Source organism: Mytilus californianus, unplaced genomic scaffold, assembly GCF_021869535.1.
Source record: "Mytilus californianus isolate M0D057914Y unplaced genomic scaffold, xbMytCali1.0.p SCAF_9, whole genome shotgun sequence".
Lineage (NCBI taxonomy): Eukaryota > Metazoa > Mollusca > Bivalvia > Mytilida > Mytilidae > Mytilus > Mytilus californianus.
This window is the reverse complement of record NW_026262745.1, coordinates 73,974,008-73,986,218: the sequence shown is the minus strand read 5'-3', so window position 1 is coordinate 73,986,218 and position 12,211 is coordinate 73,974,008.

Here is a 12,211-nt window from a genome sequence, read left to right as displayed (position 1 = left end):
GTCGTCCAAAGCGATCTTCATTTACCTAATTAGGAATGCCCTTATTAAAATATTATAAATCTCACAACGTATTTATATAATTCTTAAGCTATTTGACCAACGATGTTTAAAAAAATGAACAGAATCAATCTAACGTCAACTTTCCTTTTTTAAATGGAGACAGAACGTCGAAATCAATTTTCAATGTGCTTGATATCTTGTACCTTTGTAAGACTTATCATTCATTCATAAACCCACTCTAAACCAGAGACATATATACGTCTGTTTAAACTGACAAAAAAACTCCTAAAGCGGACAAGCAGTATATTCTGTAAATTTCTGAGATTTAATACAAAGAAATAAAAAAAATCCCGAAATGAATTTGATCCTGGAAAATATTCACATCCTCATTCGGTCTGAAAAAAAGATACGAATTTGGTATACAGAACATGCAAAAGTGTGAATGTTATAAAACCTAATTGTTATATCAGAAACCATTATAAATATGAACATGTATACGTAAGACCTCATGGGACGTCACCTAACCACATTCAGGTAATATACAAGTAGCTCTGTTATACCCGGAAATGCCCCCCCCCCCCCCCCCCCCCCAAATCGAGGAACAGTATATCTTACAATGTGTATATTCCTGCAAAAATAAAAATAAAATGAGAAAAAAGAAAGAGATGAACGGTAAGTCACATCAAATTCAGATATTTATATAGTTGCTTGTCGTTAAATAGAGATCTAGTGTATACATGTCTCTGCGTTAACTTATAAAAATAACAGGAAATAATAAACTTGAAATAGATTTATGATGAATACTTTGCAACTGCGACACCCCTTTTTATCACAGCGTACATGCATGCATTTAAATGACTGTCCGTTATGCGATTTAGAATGACAATCGTACGTACAATCCTATATAGTTCATGGTGAGTCCTTTTCTATCAGATATGCGACTATTCGTATTTATATTTTCTCTTATATTACCGGTACTGTCATTTAATATCTAATGCATAAGTGCAATATTAAGAGTGGTTAAATCCCCTACAAGCTAACTAAATAAATAAATCAACCCTCTAGCTGACCAGACGTTAATACAACTACCATCAGTCTATCCGGAGTGAAGTTTCTTTATTTCTTCAAATAGGCTTTTGGGGATCATTAGTGCACGTCCAGTGGCACATATATATAACATGCATGTCAGACCAGGAAAATGTGATGATGACGAATTTCTTAAACTGTTCGAAATAATCTTATTGAAATATAAATCTGTGATTTTACTATGTCTATAGCTTCGATGAACCAAAGCAAGTTAGATATCGACCTGTATTTAAATCAGATCAGTTCTGGATGTTTCTCTCGTATATTCAATATACTTGTATGATATTAGTTCTATATTGTGACTATCCATAGTTCCGTATTAAACCTTCCATCTAGGCGTATAAACCAATGATCGATAAGTGCCGCACATTTTGTTAAATCAATATTTGTATGTTTCAAAATGTCCATAATTATCGACAACGAGTATATACTTACATTTTCCCCAATTTACCCTTGGAAAATGTGTAAATAGATTTTTATTTCATCAAATTTAATTTTTTTTTAATTATTTAAATTTTCATAAATATCATTCTTTACACCAAAAATGTTATTTATAAACAAGCGTATGAGTTTAGCAATGACTAGTATGTCACTATCGGATACGCTATACAAAGTTGTATATTACACCTGATCGATTCAAAATGGAAGTTACATGTTATCGGCCGTGAACACTGATCAATACCCCCAGAAAAGAAGTGATGCACGAACTTATTTTATGTAATTGTGTAATAACAGTTTTAAAGCCCGACAGGAAATCGCTTGAATACCTGTACGTGTCACCTCACAATACCTCTGGGAACAATCCCTTTAGCCATTCTGGTGATCAGATAAGGGAAGGTCCGAATTTATTTTAAAAAGTTTATTACATAAAACAATTATGAACAAACTAGATTTTCAAAAACAATTTTACACGGAACACTTATTTATAACTTTGACTTTTAAACTAATTTCAATTCTTGTTTTAAATACTTCGTAAACAAAACAGTTTCAAAACGACAGACCATACTATTAGTACTAGTTATTTAAAAAATAATATATATAAAATTACATTTTCCGTATCAAGTTAGTTAGGAAAGGTTGCACAACCATGTCTATCATAATCTTTTTTGTGACCCGGTAAACTGTTAATGCTTTCCTTGTCGGATAAAACAACCGTACGCTTGACAAGATATCGACACTCAATTACGGCTACGTTAGGTTACTGCTTGTTTTGGTCCTTTGTGGTTTATAGATATATCGTGGTCAATATTCGGGGAGGATGTCAAAATGGCCGCATGCGGAGAATTGTTACTCTAAATTTAAAATCGATGGTGATCTCTTAACTTGCAGAATAAAACTTTATTATCTATGAATTTGTGCTTTTTTATACATAATGAACAGCATATGAATTTTTCATTTTTTTTTTGCGAAGTTTCCCTTTAAACAAACACATTGATTTAATTCCCTGAACTAAATAAGCGTAACTTTCTAACACAAGACTACTTTTATACGACAGCATATACCATAGAATGTTAACCGTTTTTCTCCGTGCCGTCCATAATTGCTTACCCGATTGACGCTCATCTTGTTGCTTTACTATGTTTTTTTTTAATTCTGTGTGTTTAACAAGGTGTGATCTAGAAAGGTATAAGGGGCAGTCTAGATATGTATAAGGGGGTGGTAAGTTAGTTTAACCTACCTCATTTCGTGCCTGCACTAGGTCATGGTTTATAAACAATTATGTTGTTCGTCCTTGTCTGTAGAATAAAGACTGGAAAAGGGAAATGTGTAAAAGAGACAATAACCCGACCTAGGAGCAGCAAACAGTCAATGTGTGTCAGAAGTGTTGGTGGATAGTATGGTCTTTTGACATATCTAGTATTATTTGTTATCTAGAATATCTTATTCTGTGCTATAATTGCTATTATTAAATTGAAATTCATAACACCAATCAAAAATTTATACAATAGCAAATATGCATGTATGTCAAGGTTTAAAGAATAAAGAAATTAAAAGTATGAATGGCATCAATATGGGGATTCCTGGAAGACAAATGCATCAACATATCTGTGAAAAGAATGCCCTGACAGAAAAATAGCCGAATATATGATATTTCATGGCAACAGAGGTGTTAGACATCGGTACGGCAAGTGTGATTTTCCTCTACAGAAGACTCATTAGTGACGCTCGAATCAAAGTACAAGGAGGAGCAAATCAACCCACGAAAACGATTGGATCATCATGACAAACGCTAGGTATTTACTCTCTCACTTCATACGTTAATGATCACTCGTTATAAGATTTATCCGGAAATCTTCCTTATTGTTACCACAAATTCAACGGAAGCTGAATACACATTATATTTCATTTAATGTTTCAGACATTTATAGAAAAGTGTTATATTCAAAATTACATTATTCATGGACTCATCAAAAATGAAGATATCCATTGGCCTGAAGATAAACATACATACGACCAGGTTAAAACGGGCAATACGATAGTCATTTCACTGGCTATATTTTCTTCTTTCGACTCTTACTATATCGTTGGTATCTGTTCTCTTAGGATTGACTATAACTTATTTTGCCATATGTGGTAAGCTTAACTAAATATTGTTATGATACTTCGCATAAGAAAAAAAACTTTAAGGTAAATTGATAAAAATTAGTACACTACAATATTACTTAAATTTTATCTCTTGGAAATCGATAAACATTACGTTGATTCAAACTTTAGGTTTTCGATCAAACATTACTTAGAACCTTAGTTTTTCGAATTATTTTGTTGCCATTTTATGAACATATAAGTTATTAAAAATTTAACGAACATGTAAAATTGTAATCATTACAAATACTTTTTTTGTAACAGTATTTGTCATATTTATTTGTGTTTGTTTTAATTTTTTCGATTCATTTGTAGGGTATCTTTGTGTTGAATGTTTACACAGTTTTGGCTGCTAGATCACATTCATTGTCACGTTAGCCAATTTTGTCTGTTTGGTTTGCTCACCCAATTTTGTCAATATAACTGAACTATAAACAACTATCATACAAGTGGGAGGTTTAGCTAGCTAAAAAGCCAGGTTTAACCCACCATATTCTTCGGAAAATGCCAGTAAAAATCAGAAATATGACAGTTACTGTTGTTTTATATTCTTTCCCTTTGTTGGTATAGTCGAGCGTTCGATTTTGTAAGGTTTTATGGGTTCTCCTTTTTTAATTTCCATTGGAATTCGGTATTTGTGTTAATAATTTTTTATTATATTGAAGGGTTTCATTGAAATATGGTGGTGGTAATAAAATGTGTCATGTACTATTGTAGAATGTAATTTTTCAGAAGGTAAAATGAGCTTAATGTGTGTCAATGTCAGATTGAATTTATTATGTTTATCAAACATGTTCACAGTTTTAAAGAATATAAAGTTTAATTTTTTTAAGCACAAGCAATCACTCAATAAGCATTCCATTAAAGAAGGTTGATAGTTGTTGTTTCTCCTAAGCATTGAGTATTGTAAACCAACTAATTTTCGGGAACGATTTATTTTCGCGACTTTCTAAATTTTTACATTTTGCATATCAATTAATACCGGACAAACATCGATTTCTTTACAATAATATACTAGTACCTTATCTAGTTTTAAAATTTCATTCTAGCATTCTTGTCTCAGGTTTTTGAGTTCGCGATTACGACAATTGCACTGTTTTAAGAAGCAAGAGCAAATACTTATCGGCGCAGTTTTGTGTGGGTTTAATTGAAGTTTTCTTCAATACTGTTTTCTGCGATCTGGCATACTTAAAACCGGATAGTTTGAAGGGTTGGTTCATATTTATATTGATTTAACATGTGAATATGAATGCAATATTTGCCAAATGATATTAAATGTCCATCCATCCATTCAGTAATCCTGCAAAAATGAAATTGCCATTTATTCCTGAAAATATTTAGTCCTCAGTACATCCTTTCAAAAAGCTTTTAAAACGACCATTGTCAAATTTCCGTCCAAATATTCACCCCCATATGTAGCTTTACCTATAACTACTTATTTCCTGGAGTTGATAAAATAGAGAATGGAAATGGGGAATGTGTCAAAGAGACAACAACCCGTCTAAAGAGTAAAAAACACAGCCGAAGGCCACAAATGGACCTTCAACACAGCGAGAAAATCCTGCACCCGGAGGCGAACTTCAGCTGGCCCCTTAACAAACATGGGGTCCTTTATAGCTTGCTGTTCGGTGTGAGCCAATGCTCCGTGTTAAAGGCCGTACCTTGACCTATATTGGTTTACTTTTATAAATTGTTACTTGGATGGAGAGTTGTCTCATTGGCACTCATACCACATCTTCTTATTTCTATGTGTACTAGTTCCGTGAAAATGGAATTCATACTAAACTCCTAAACATATAAATGAACTAAAATTAAAAAACATACAAGACTAACAAAGGCCAGAGGCTCCTGACTTGGGACAGGCGCAAAAATGCGAGATCTCAACCCTCTCCCATACCTCTAGCCAATGTAGATTAAACAAACACACAGAAATACGTATTATAAAACTCAGTTTAAAAGAAGTCCGAGTCCGATGTCAGAATAGGTAACAAAATAAACTAGGCAAAATGACAATGCTACATTAATTAACAAAGGCCTACTAGCAGTTATTGACATATGCCAACTCCAGACCTCAATTAAACTTATAGAAAGATTATGTCTTCATCATATGAAAATCAAGCACAATCCCTCCCGTTAGGGGTTAAGTATCATACCATCATAAAATATACGAGAAGAACATAACCCGTATCAGGCCAACAACTGGTTTTAGAATAAATGTGTTTATTTCCTATGCAAATACCCATACATGTTTTATACGGTAAACAGGATGTAATAGGACAAAACGGGTTAAATCCTAAAGAATCAAAAATTGATATTCTAGTTAACATCTTTTCTATAATTATAACGGAGAAAATTCTTGAAATGTTTTATTCTCATGATAATAATCATACAATGATAACTAATTGTACAGTTCAAGAAATTTTATTTTCCTTTTTAGAATGAAGTTTTCAAATTTAAAAACGAGTTGAAAAGGGATCGTGTACTTATGAAACAAAATTAACTTACAATGGATACCAATAGAGATTTGACAATTTGAAACAGGAACGAGGCATGGTTCATAAAGACTTAGATCGGGGCCAAAATAAATACATTACGATGAGGAGAGAATTTTTCGATCAAACTCAAATCGCAAACATAAAACCGTAACAGGAATTTACTTTGTTAAGACAATCTCTGACTGCGCAATTTAATTCCATCAGCATAGAGAAACAAACAAGACGTCAATTCAACCTAGCCTTAGCCAATATGACCATGAACTCAGGCAAAATGCTAAAGACGTTATAAGTGCAAGTAAACAAATATTTGTCCTGCTTTTGAACAGAACAATACTATATAAATGACAGATATGGGGAATCATTTGGACAGTGTGTTACAAGAGTCTGAACAGGGAAAGAATTCTTTATTATAGCAACAAATGAATGAAAACGCTGACAGAGGTGTGTTTATAAATAACTTGAATTAACACTAAATAGTTTCATTTATATTTCAGTTTTACTAAAGCTAGTTTTATTTGTAATTATAAACGGACGTGCATAATGGCCGTTAATTCAATTTATCCTTTAATTTCCCTTTTCACTTTAAGGTAGTTAGATTATATTTCAGTGACCAATATTCACAAAACATTTGACAACTTTGACAATTCTTAAGATTTTGTGGCTATTTTTTTTTTCTATTGCAGACCAACGCCTTTACTTACTTAACGTTAAAATAATAATATGCATACATGAAAGCAGGACATTGGAAAACTGAATTATATATTCCGTGAAAAAAAGACACAAAAAAATAAATAAGCATTAAAGGTCGCCAACTCTCAATTGGAAATTTGTGAACATTTTACCTTTCTGGCAAAAAATGAAATCTTAATCTTTTCGAAATTTGTCCCGTTTTAGCAAGAACGCTATTCATTATAATTCACACTCAACAAAACGTTCTGGTACAATGTAACATTACAAATAAATTGAAATAAAAATAGAATTTACAAAAATAGCAAATAGCAAAACGACGAATACAGAAAGCAATATTTATTGGAGCTTTGTGTAAAATTGGTCTAAAATGTTGCTATGCGCATAAGTTCTTGGAGTTCCAACTACGATGTATTATTCTACTGGCTTAATCTCTTTCTGGAACATGCTAATTATTCGTATATGTATGCAACTAGATCAGAGAAGTTCATGAAAAAAAAACAAAAAGATTGATATGCAGCAAAGATAAACACTTTTGAAATTAAGTTACTAAGCAAAAAAGTATAACATAAATACCGCACTCCAAGGCAAATGTATCAAGAGTGCAAACGCTGAAATGTCTCGCCTGCTTTACTGACCATTGATTTTATGTTGAAAATCTTAAAGATAAATGTTTTACTAAAAGTATAACATAAACTTAACATTTTTTAAAGATCTATGGGAATGAAGTCAAGGTCAGATAAATCCTGTTAGACAGACATATACTCTTTACAATTTTTTTAAACACTAGATATAGTTGACTTATTGCTTATGGTAATTGAAAACATACAAAACACAAAACTTAACATTGAGCCATGAAAATGGGGTCAAGGTCAGATTATACCTGCCAAACAGACATGTACACCTTACAGTTATTCCATACATCAAATATAGCTGACCTGTTACTATTAGTATTTGAAAAACAAACCAAAACACAAAAACTTGATATTCATCAATGAACCATGAAAATGAGGTCAAGGTCAGATGATTCCTGCCAGACAGACATGTAAACCTTACAATCATCCCGTACACCAAATATAGTTGACCTATTGATTATAGTACTTGAAAAGCAGACCAAAACACAAAAACGTTACATCGACCAATGAAGCATGAAAATGAGGTCAAGGTCAAATGAAACCTGCGAGACTGACATGTACCCATTACAATCTTTCCATACACCACATATAGTTGACCTACTGCTAATAGTGAGAAACGGACCTAATCACGTAACTTTATCCTTGATCACTGATCCATGAAATGAGGCTGAGCTCAGGTGAAGCTTTACCTGGCGGAAATGTAGACGTTGCAAGGAACCGATATACCAAATATAGCTGAACCATGAAAATGAAGTCTAGGACAATGGACATATCGCAGACGAAAACTTCGTAACATAAGGTATCTGTATACAAGATATAAAGCATTCAGGTCTTATATCTCCTGAAATATTAAGCTTTATACAAAAAGTTTACGCCGCCGCAGCCAGATAGTAATACCTTAGTCTCGTATACTGTGACAAAAGTCGCAGGCGACACAAAAACGGAAAGTCCATAAAAACTAACAAATCAAGCGTTATTAATCAACAGAACAAGAAAAAAAAACACTGCCATATACCTGACTTGGTTCAGACGCATGGAATTCATAACGTGTTGTTTTCATTTTTTACAACACTTGGTCGATATCTCTGCTGTTGGACTTTCAGTACCCGAGGGTATCATCAGTTAAATTGTACGTTAATAAATTTTGAAATAATTAGAAAATAAGTTTTCAACTCCCTCAGGCAAAGTTAACACAAGATGGATTTGGCTATTTGTTTAAGGTTCTTTTTGGTATCACACATATAGCTTTTCAATTGTTTCAGTTCTTTATATACACCCTCGGTTTTCAAATATTTGTCTTTGAACGTTCCTGGTGAAGGTAAATCCAGAAAAGCGCTTCAGACCATGAAATTTATCATTTATTGTGGTGTTCATTTTTTGGTACAGATATTTTCAAAAGAAATTTAAACGGACCTTTTCCCAATATTAACTTTGAATGCGTATACACCGAGAAGATCGCAAATTTCCCTTTCATCTGACAAATTGACAAATGTTGACCTGTTTACTATGCAAACGTCAATACACCATGACTGATCATAAGGGGATGGGCAAAATAATCCAGTGCCTTACATTTGCGCGCATAATCATTACATTTGCTCGTAAAAATCATTACGTTTGCGCGCAGCTTTTGATAACATTTGCGCGCATTATTTCACAGGTAAATTCAGGTAAATACAGGTAGATTAATATACTTATTTATTCATTTTTAACTATTATTTTCGAGCAGGATAGGTCTGTTTTATCATGCACAAGCGCTTAGTCCTGGACATATATACAGATAAAAATGTGAAAACATGGCAAATTTAAAGATTAAAAGCACTTATGTCGTAACGTTATGAATATGTAAAGCATACTGCTATAAGAAAACACATAACACAAAATACTATTAGAAATGGATGTGCGGCATACAATTGCTTCTAAAAAACGCCTGCATTCTGCTGATAGTATTGATGCCCAAGGACTTGGAGGAAATAGTGAATTTGCTGAAACACCTTTGCAATTAATTACGGTGCATCGCCAAGAAATATCCCCTGACTTAATTGATCTGTTGATACGGAACAAAAATCTATCGTTTAATTCTAAAAAATAAAAAAAAATTATGCCTTGACGCAAATTGACAAACTGACTTCAGAAAATAATACTAAGGCGATCACTTTTCGGTAAAATTAGGAAACAGAGTATCATTTACTCTGAAATTTTCGCAATTGAGTTACATATATGTGTTAAGCTATTAAGGGATTTCTCATGATCACTTTATATTTTTTTAGAATTCAATATGGAAAATATATAATTTTAATCAACAAGTATGTTCAAAATTCATAATAACTTTTGTCATACTTATTATTTATCATCTTTATTTTTAAAGCGGCACTAGCTACGAGATATGAAAAAGATAAGAATATGATTTTGTTTGGTTCAATCATTAATAAAAGTGAAACAATAAAATAATAATTCGTTTTTAGCAGCCATTTTGGTTCAATCTTGTCAAAATAAGCAGGGAAATATGGCTGATGAATTATTCACTTGCAAGTGAATAATTCGACCGCATTGAATCCGTATTCATGTGACCTCCAATTTGACCCAATAGCTAGAGATTGGTTACGCATGCATGTCGTGTTCAGCCATTAAAAGGAAAAGAATGTCAACATTGAAAGTGAAATTAAGGTGAACCATTTCGTTGACTGATTCGATTCACAAACAAGAATGTCTCCATAGTACACGGATGCCCCGCTCGCACTATCATTTTCTATGTTCAGTGGACCGTTAAATTGGGGTCAAAACTTTAATTTGGCAGTATAAAATTAGAAAGATCATATCATAGGGAACATGTGTACTAAGTTTCAAATTGATTAGACTTCAACTTCATCAAAAACTACCTTGACCAAAAACTTTAATCTGAAGCGGGACAGACGGACGAACACACAGACGGACGAATGAAGGGACGCACAGACCGAAAAACATAATGCCCCAAGGTGGGGCATAAAAATCATTTTTATATAGGTAAAAACGTTAATTAACTTATTTTTTGAACCTATAACATGAAATCAAACAGACCTAGAAAAATCAAATTACACGAGGTCGCTATCTATTTATGTTTATGTTTATATTGGGTTATGTGACTGTCGGCAGTCTTCGGAGGTTATCTCGATAGTTAGATGGCGTCTAGCCTAAAAAAACACATGAAATTCTGATAATATTATCGAGTACGTGCATTGTTAACTGTTTATTTTAGACTTATTGTAATTAGAGTATATACGTCTTAGTATGTTATAAATAAAATATGAGAATTTGAGTCAAATCGGTGAACATGAATTTGACAGTTAATGCCCCTTTAACCTGTGTTACCTGTAAAACGAATGCACGTAAATGTAATCAAAAGCTGCGTGCAAACGTAAAAAAAATTCCTAAATGCACGCATATAATCTACTTAAAAAAGAGATGTGCTAATGCTATTAAAACTGCAGACCCAATATCACAGAATATCCATGAATAATTCCCTTTGAACTAACCTCATCAAAAACGTTAACGTGTAAGCTATGTAAAAAATGTCCAATGTCAAAAGACCATGACTGAGTGGATTTCACCAAATTTTCTCCATGGAATTGAGAAATTTCAAGCATGAGAATATAAAAAATAGTCTTCCTCGTAGATTTCTGGCTTATATGGGTATGTATAGGCTTCTCGAAGAGACCAGTGACAAACTTGTGAAACTAATTCTACATCAGTTTTAGATATTCAGGTATATAAGTGATGTCTAGTATCTTATTTGACTTTGCATATAACTAAGACACAAGATACTAGTAAACAGGAATAGAAATGCTTGTCAATCTTCGGCAACTGACGTCATAAACCCCATCAAGGACGCCCCCTCCCACCTTTTTACCAGATTTACAGGGTTCCTGTTGCCCTTATATTTAATCTTCTGCAAAGTGTTTTGTGGGCTATATTTTGTCTGTTGACATTTTCTATTGATTATTGTTTTTTGTTAATACTTTTGATCGTCCCGTTGATGCAACATCAACATTTTTGCATATTGATATTGTATTAAATAAAATATTTAGTAATTATCCCTGAAGATTGATAATTTATTGCTTAAACGATAAACATGTTTTGTTTGTTTTACATTTACTTAATATAGGCGACAGTAATTGCACGTCTGCCGTACACAATTTTAGGACTGGTATCTTTGATGAATTTGTTTTATCAATGTTCAAATCTGATAAATTGTTTTAGACAAATAAAGGTAACAATCAAAAACTGAAGGAATAACATAAACATGATTAATTTCAAAAGACCAAGACTGTGTGTGGCGACAGGGTAAGCGTCTACTGCTATGCATGCATGGAAAGGTTGAGATCTCACAAAGCATGTTTAACACCATCGCATTTTTGCGCCTGTCCCAAGTCAGAAACCTCTGGCCTTTGTAAGTCTTGTATGTTTTGTTGTTTTTTTTTGTGTTTTTTTTTTTTTTTTATTTTGGTTCATTTATATGTTTCGGAGTTTAGTGTGACGTCCATTTTCGCTGAACTAGTAAACATTTTTTAAGGGTCCAGCTGAAGCCTGCCTCCGGGTGCGGGATTTTCTCGCTGTGTTGAAAACCCATTGGTGGCCTTGGGTTGTTTTCTGCTCTTTCGTCAGGTTGTTGTCTCTTTGACACATCCCCTGTTTCCATTCTCAATTTTATTACCAGCCATGCAAATTCACTCAGTCAAAATGTCACATTCA